This window comes from Bactrocera oleae, chromosome 5, assembly GCF_042242935.1.
Source record: "Bactrocera oleae isolate idBacOlea1 chromosome 5, idBacOlea1, whole genome shotgun sequence".
In the NCBI taxonomy this organism is placed as follows: domain Eukaryota; kingdom Metazoa; phylum Arthropoda; class Insecta; order Diptera; family Tephritidae; genus Bactrocera; species Bactrocera oleae.
The window spans coordinates 15,363,266-15,372,334 of NC_091539.1; the positions used below are offsets into that span (position 1 = coordinate 15,363,266).

The following is a 9,069-nucleotide window of genomic DNA, read 5'->3' on the forward strand; positions in this document are numbered from 1 at the left end:
ATGCTGCCAAGTTTTGTTTTGTATATTTTAGTTCACTTTTACTATTGTGAATGATTCAAATGACAAATAAAATTTTAACATGAAAAAAATATTTTTTTCACTAAGAAAGAATCATTACAATATTGCGAATACGTCAGAAGACATGGGTTTTACCACAAGTGCTGTCCGTTCGTTCGAGCATCTATTATAGTTTGTTCGATTCACTGGAGAGTAACGCTTGGCGAAGACAGCCATTTTCTCTAAAATTTTGTTCAGGTCCGTATCATGTTTATTTCGTTCGTCTCAACCATAATTTTCTAATGTTGTTGTGGTTTTTATCGGATATGCTACTTTAGTTAAAGTTTCAGTTTCTTTGACGTTCACGTGGGTTCCATCCATTTAAATTTTTCAACACAGGGCGGTGGTAGCAGTATTAGGCTGTCCTCATAATGATTTCCACTAGCATCACTGATATTTAGGCTCCTGACATTAACATTAAGTTTTGAAATATTTATAACCCTCTCTAACGAAGACGGATTGTTCTTTTACCTCCACTACTGGGTATAAATTATAATCAAATGGTTGTATCGTATACTGGGAACGATTGGTTTGAATTCGAAGTTAATCCAAAAATTCATTTTAACAAATCTGTGTAAATAGTAGTACCCGTATATATTAGGTCAAGTAAAAAGTTCTTTTGGTTTTTTATTGATTTTTCAAAAGATGATAACTTTGTGTACATTTGTGCGATTTAAGTCGAATATATGCCGTTTTGTTCGTAAACTTGTTGACAACGAGATACCAACTTCATTATACCCCTCTCGTAGAAGGCTGCGTCCCTCAAAAAACTGCATTCAAGGGATCTAGTTGTTGGCAGTAGATGGTCGAATTGAGCGTTTGGCCATAAGGGAGCAGCTCGTAGTAGATGATTCCTTGTCAATCCCACCAAACACACAGCAAAACCTTCCTGGCCGTCAATCCGGTCTTGGCCACCGTCTTAGATAAAAACTGAACGAACTTTTTACTTGACCTAATATATTAGTACTTTTATCGATTTAAGTTCCTTTCTGTCGGACAGTTACCGCTGGAATGAATAATCTTCCAAATTATATTGCGACTTATATATGCTGTTAAATGCTCGTAGATAGATAAATACAACAATTTTAATGAAATCCCTCTCCTTGATTAGCTCTGCGTAAGCTTTCATCATACTACATGTATGATTATGCTATTCTAAACAGTGTGTTAGCGAACCTTTTTCCTCACAAAAATTAAGTAAAAGAATATAGGGTTTATAACTATTTATATTGCGGGTTTTTTTCCAAAATTTGAACGTTTAATTAAGAAAAACATTTACGATAGTATTGTTTCTAGTATTTTCTCATCTGAAGCTATAATATTTTCCCATCTTACTGGCAATTTGTAAATTTCATCCCAAAAGAACTGTGCCTCGGCAATCAAGAATGAATCAAGCCAATTTTTAATACTCAACGACTTAATGCCATTCTGATGTGAACTGTATTCCAACATCGACCAGAACAATTGGTAGTCAGAAGAGGCAAGGTCTGGGCCTTCGTGAGGCAAAACTTTCCAGCAGACGTTTTCCAAATAGTATTTAACCGGTCTTTTACTGGTTCCACCCGGTTTTATAAGCACATAATACAGCACATCCTTCTGATCGCACCAAATACAGAGCATTACCATGGCGTCATGGATTTTCGGATTTGCCGTTGGTTTTGCTTTTTAGACTATATCACAATCCGATGACGACCGAACTTTTTTTGTAACGTATAAGCAGGATTTCTGACGTGCAAAATCGTCTTTCAATGTCTCTCGGCTTCAATTCATATGACATCCAATTTCTTTTAAACGATTTTAAAACGTTGCTTGAGGGACCCCCAGAGATTTTGCGAGCTATTCTTGCGTTTAGCAACAATCTTCATATAGTAATGCTTACAGTTCCTCATCTTCAAATTTTTTCACCGCCTAGAACGTTTTTCGTCTTTTAAGCTTAGCTAGTGCATAAAAAGTAACGGTTGTTTGAAAAAAAATAGGAGAATATTAATTGTTCGGTTACATGCAAACTTAGCTTAAAGCTAAAAAAAAAATATTGTATTTCTATTTCTTTTTCCAGAAGTTTTTCTTAAGAGTTCACGATTTTAATAAAATATTTTCCTGCCCTCCCAAAAAAGTGCTATAAAACTAAAAATCCTTATCGTCGACATAAACCCATTAGCTAATTGGCTTCCACTTGTAAGCTAAATGCCAAATAATCATCCATATAGAGTTTAATAATAATGGCGTTTAACTATTCGAAAAGTAAAAATTCGATAAATACAAACATTTGCAACAATCATTAAATTAAATTCATTAACGGATGGAATCCGTTGCAAATCAAATTAAATAGAAACACCAACACAACATAAACGACAAACACTTGAATGAGCAACAGGAATAGCAAATTGCAAAACTAATCCTAGGTATAGATATATATACATACGTACATACATAGAAGTAAAAACACCACGCAGAGGGATTACACGGATTCACAGGGAGGTTGGCTGGTTCAGTGGTTGTTAGGGTAGCTTGAATGGAAGGCAAGCGTAAAAGTGAAAAAGGCGGGTGAGCAGCGTAACGAAGGTTAAGGGCATTCCTCGTCTCTGAGTTGTATACACATACTGACATACCGAATTGAAAGAGTACACTTCGTGCATTGGTTTCCTATATTTTATTAATCTTGTTCCTGTTGTTGGCGTTGTAGCATAGGACGGATTAGATCAAAGCCCGAAAGAGCTTTCTGGTACTGGCCATTGGGCGATGAAAAATAAATGCTACATAAATACATACAAACATACATATACTTTCAAACAGTAACCAAAAGCAAGCGCTACTAAATGGAAATAGCAACAGCCACATCGCGAACATTGTGGCAGCACGTGAAAGTCAGAACATGTGGCATTTGCTGTTATCGCGTCAGAAGCATCGTAGAAGCAAAGATGCAACAAAGGCGTTTCCCAGCGGTACATGAGGACAGATTTCACTGCGTCCGATCTGTTCACGTGCACGTGCATCAACGACTGATTGTGTCGCGTGTCACCGAAGCACGAAGCTGAGTATTCAAAATAAAAATAAACACAAAGATACTTGCATATCAAAATATGGCATAAAACAAAGCATAAACATTCAGGAGGATGGGGGGACGCGGCTGGTAGGAAGAAGACGAAAATGTGATTTAAGAAAAATGCGTCATTGAGTTGGAAACTCCGCTTACAAAACCCAGCGGGAGTATTCCAATGCAGCAGTGGACCACAAGTCTTGGTGAGGTTCACATATGCAAACATATTTACCATACATGAACAAATTTAGATATACAAGTATGTGTATAACGCATACCTGCTTAGATAGTATCAATCTAATAGCTGTAAGTATGCACATATGTATATGTGAATATAAGAATAAATTTCAAAATATTTATTAGTACACAGTGGCTTGGTTAGCTTGGGTTAGATGGTTGATTCCTCGGCATGGCGGAGGATCCCACTTAGACTATTATGTACGAATACAGTCCTTTGAGAATTGAGTCCAGATGAAAATTGTTGTAGTTGGATATTAGCTATCGGCAGAAACGAACTGAGCTCATCACAAATTAGCTTAAATGTTTTATTTCTATTTCCACTATTTCACCTGGATGTCTAAAATATGAGATCCCAGATGTTTTTACCTTGATTTGGCAAAAGCGCAATATTCGAGGAGGATTCGGTATTCTATCTTACTACATGGATCCCCAGCGGGGAATGTGCACTCAGTACTCCTACAACCATTGAAAGGTGGACTTTGCTAAGAGCGAGAAGAGTTTCCTAGACCTCTAACGATTTACCGTGGGTAAATCTAGAGCTAATGTAAAGTTCCTGACAGTGTACTGTTCTACCCACCCTCCCCGCAAGCTTTGATCCATCCGTAAAAAAGCTCACCTCCCCTCTTCTTTAGCGAGTCTTTCCATTCCATGCCGTCCTCGAAGGTATGTGAGCAGAGAAGCGACAGTAAGGGGTTGGCTCAGCGATCTTGTAATCCAAGTATTTTGAATGAAATCTAAGTATCCAGATTCTATGAGTTTGAGGGCAGCGGCCATACATCTTGCGGTTATATCCACCGGTGCAGTATGCAACTAGGCATTCAGTGCCAAAGCTGGTGTGGGTCATAGTGCACCACAAATACTAATTAGAAGAGGCTATTCTATTCCAAAATGTTTTTTAAATAAAATCCTTCTCGATTATATACATATTTCTAAAAGAAGGCTAGACCAGTCTAGAACCCTAACAAATAACCTAACTTCGATAATCTATTCTGAGAGTAGCTGTCATACAAACTGAACGATGAAAATTTAGTTCTTATATGAAAGCTTTTTTGGCCGAAGGAAACTTTTTTGTTTTATAATACAAGCAGCTGTTGTTTTAGGTGTTAAGGAGAAGAAGTCAGCACTTCTATTTTACTATAATTTTCTCATATTTTGATGAAGAGTTGTAAAGAGTAAGAAATGGTAATAGAAAATTATAAGGCATGCGAAGGTAACTTATATTTAAACTGTCAAATATTTGATCCGCCACAAGTAATTTGTTACTAAATTCTGATTTTCTGAAAATAATTTTATAAACTCGTTTAATCAGGTCTCACAGTGAGTTCAAGTAAACTCTTACATACAAATAATCACATAAATAGTTTAGTTAGTTTTTTTTGCCTAAATTGTTAACAAACTTCCTCCTCCATATAAAACCACATAACTACACTATTATTATTAATTCCCACATGTATGTACTCTCGTTCGCATAACTGTTATGGGAAGCTGCAACAACAAAATCCAATCAACGCCTATTACTTTCTGTTTTGCCACACACAGACACATTTCTTTTACACACACGCTGGCCGATGCTGGAGTTTGGGGTTATTTCGGCAGCATCGCGTGTCGTTAGCTCAGTTAAATAAGTTGCAATACAAATGATAAAGTTTTACAGGATAGACAATGTAGCTACGTATGTATATATGTATGCGTGTTCGTAAGTATGTAAATAAATATATTTATGTACAATATACCCCCACAACAATAAATAAAATACACAGCAACACAATAACCATGCATATCAAGTATAACGGCAAAAAAAGCTTATATGAGCATCTGTATATATGTATGTATGTATACACGTATGTGTATGTAAATTGCTATTAACACCGGTACTCATATTTACCTAGTGAAAAAGAAACTCATTTCGGCGGCACTTTATTGTTTCGTGTATTGCATTCAATTTCACTCATTTATTGCGGCCCTTCCTAGCACGCAACATATTTTTAAGTAGCATATACTTACATACATATGTGTATATGTATATGTTTGTGCATTTCGCCACTTGGTGTCGTTGCTCACGTAATTTCTGCTTTTTAGCGCTCACTCGCTGCTGCCAGCACCGCCCTGCGCCAGTTTTCGTCCCTTCTTGAGGCACTGGCTTCCTATGCTCTTGTCTTATTTACATATATTTTTTTATGTGAGAGATTCATACATACATATGTATCTATACTTTGTCCTTTCGCTAAAATCCAAAAGCGAAATTAATATCTAGACAAAGGAGAATGTAATGTGCGGGGAAAAATCGTATAGAAGTTTGCAGGAATTAAGTCAGAAAGGATCATTAAATATTTCCGCCACAAGTAATTTCTGACAATCACCGAACGGGAGAGGGTCGGTTACGTCGCTTTCATTGCTGTCGTTGCTTACACCAAACTGTGCCGCGTGTCATGCCTACATACACACTTGCATACGCATTATGTATTTTAATGGACTTCTATGCATTTGGCGATGTGGCATTGAAAGAATACGCACGGTGTCAAATCACTCTCGTAGAACAAACACTCACCGAATGCTTGCGCAAAGGTTCCTCTGCACTTCGGCACATTCGAAAATATACGCACACCAACATACGCGCACACATGCCGGATGGAGGACTTGTCTCTCTATGCTTGGAAGACGATTTTCATGTTTGCCAACTGGTTTTGTTTGCGGCTTGAAGCCGTAAAAGTTAGCTTTATTGGTGTTGTAGTAATAAAATGTTCAACAGCATGTAAAGTGCGGATTGCAATCTCATCCCTGCAATGTTGCTTACATTAGCCTTTGCAGTGCTGTTAATTAATATCAGCACTTCGCTCTTCGCTACGTTACATCGTGCTCCCGTGCTCTGTGACCGCGAATGCGCTCTCTCTCTCTCGCTGTATATCCTCTCTAACTGTTGTTTTGTTTTTCATTTAACTGATTTTATAATTTTTAGCAGAAGCGGTTGATAAACTGTTATGATATCCATTCTGATTTAATTGGTGAGATAAGTCAATGAATGTGGTGTTAGGTAAAATAAATGTACTTATGTATAATCTCTCAGAAGGTGGGCAAAATGGTTATCTTGGCTTATTTATGGCGTGCTCAGGGAAAACGAGTGCAAATGTATGGTCGAACTATAAGAAAGGAAAGAAACGCAAACAGGATGAACCTCTTATTATTTAGTATGGATTAATATGAAAAAAATTAAAGCTATATTAATAGTTTTATTCAGTTTTTTTTTGTAAATGACAAGAATGCCACCCCTAAGCGTTCATTTCTCAAAATTATTATGCGAGAGAAAACACACTGTGGAAATATAAGAAGATTTTAGGATGACGATGCAAGCTCGATACGTATAAAATGCAGAATTAGTAGCTCTACTATCGAGAAACATATATTGTTTTGGATCAATTACCCACTAAAATGAAGTATAACTGTTTCAATATCCCTAAGAAGTAAGAAATAATGAAACTACTTGGATATAGGTTAGAAACTGTTGATGATGTGCAAATCACCAAATTGGTAAATTTTGCCAATTAACAAAGGAACCTGAAAGACTAAGAGTAGATCTGGTTGGACTAAGTAAAGTTAGAAGGTACGACTGCGGCGAAATTTCTAATTCTGTGAGTGAAAACTTTTATATTCTGGCTGCCTAGCAATCATGACTCCCACATAAGAGATGTGCGAATATATCTTATAGCGTTTTTTTTTTCTCGATGAAAATGTTGCCTCATTATATGACCATTATATAATATATATATAAAACCAAAATCTGTTGGTGGGCAGTTTCTTCTTCCCTCATAAATATAGTTATAAAGCTACGTTGTGTACTCCAAGCGGAATAGCGGGGTAGCATACTGTCAGCGGACGGCAATATACACGTCGATATTGATAATTATCAATTCTATTATAACAGAATACGAAAAGCAAAATTCAACAGAACATCCGTGATACGTAAATTACTCACTCCGAATTAGAATGGAAGCCGCAGGGCAAGAAATCGAGGGAGGTCGAAAACAATTTGTCGAAGAACAACCCTCAATGAAACCGGCAAATCAATTAATGAACTGAGGGCGTTGGCACTCAACAGACAAAATTTGAAAATTTTTGAGAATGGACTAAGTTCCTATTTTATTAACACATTATTACATTTCTATTTTATTACCACGACTTTATAATAATAATAATTAAGTAATATATTGGATAATTTTACTTTTTGTTCAAACGTACTAAATTTAGCTTAAACAATTTGATTTAAGAAACTTTTAAATTGATTTTTTGATTGACTGAATAAAATAAGAAAACTTGGTATTTTTTTATTTATAGTACTAACTAAATTTACTCGCTGTCGATTTTATCAACTATTTCCAATTCTAGTTTTTTTTATGGAGACGAGATTACGACACGCTGGTCATAAATGAAACTAACTATTATTGTAATTGATGATTCAAGAATCATTTTAGTGTCAAACACAATCCAAAATAGTAACGGGACTAACTCTGCATAACTTTTAATTCTTTTGGTGTTCTTATTAAACTCTCTCTCCGCTCCCATTTCAAAAGCCCCTTGGAAGGAAGTTGAGAACAATTAGGAATTCGTTCGCAAAAATGCTTTTAATCAGATCGGCCTAACTTCGAATGGAAAGCATATTATAATCTTCGGATTTTATATCTTCCCTGCTGCCCATCTGATTACCTTGGCTAATAATTAAACTTAATTCAGATTTGTATATACATACTCTGCGAGTCAACTATCGGTTAAATCATACTTTAAATACCAGAGAGCGCTACCAGAGATATTTCTGTTAAAGTTTCTATGAGTTTCTTAAAGCCAAATTTACTATCGGAATCTTTTGTGTAGTTGTGATCTTTCATTCTCTTCTCACGCATAGGGTTAGTGAGTTGCAATGTGTAAAAATTAGTTTTCATTTTAATATGCACATTATTGCAGTTTCGGGTAGTCGTTACTTGCTGGTAATATCTTACTTATTGTCAGAGATGTTGGAATTTGTTGGAATACCCTTCACTGTACTAATCATTTGAAGTACAATATTTTAGAATAACAGTGTAAGAACGTTCATAGAATGATGGGTAGTTATCATTCATATAGACCTTATAAAAATACTTTAAAGTAGTCAATTGGAAATTTTTTTAAAATACTTTTATATCGGAAAGCAGTGAAATAATAAATTGATATCCTTATATTTTTCTGCAAGAATCTAATGAATGAGGTAACACATACAGTAACCCCTCGGTTTTGCGTCGTAGATACGTTGCAAATTATCGCGACTCAAATTGAAGCCACGCAAAGTGAATAGCTATTTTAATTGGAAATCATAGAGAGATCAAAGATAGGCTACCGTATTTTGCATCCAGTCCTTAAATGTTAAAAAATAAGAATATTTAAATAACAAAACAAAAGTACAACTTTATTAATTCATTTAAAAACATAAGAAAGACCAGAATTTCAACTTTTAAAGGTTCTTGTAACAATTAATAACATTTGCTACCGCACCAGAAACTTTTGCACTTCTATCGCTATCAAGATCGTTTTTTAAAAAAAATCTCCATTGCATCGTCAATTGGATTCAATGCTTTAGAAATTTGCTGTGAAGTTACCTAAATTATGACGCTCACTATATCTAACGAGCTGTCTTCTTCGTTAGATATTTCCAAATCCATTAGCATCAATTCCTCGTCAGAAATTTCTTGGTTATGAGAAGCTAGCAATTA

At 35.6% G+C, this 9,069-nt stretch overlaps 1 long non-coding RNA gene across 1 annotated transcript; it reads right to left on the bottom strand.

Annotated features, from left to right (window-relative positions):
* Positions 1 to 1,275: 1,275 nt before the first annotated feature.
* Positions 1,276 to 7,581, bottom strand: LOC106624546 (uncharacterized). The gene is made up of 3 exons (XR_001331028.3): positions 7,305 to 7,581; positions 5,220 to 6,471; positions 1,276 to 1,994 (listed from the first exon to the last, which is right to left on the bottom strand). It is a non-coding gene; the product is annotated as an uncharacterized lncRNA (long non-coding RNA).
* Positions 7,582 to 9,069: the final 1,488 nt, after the last annotated feature.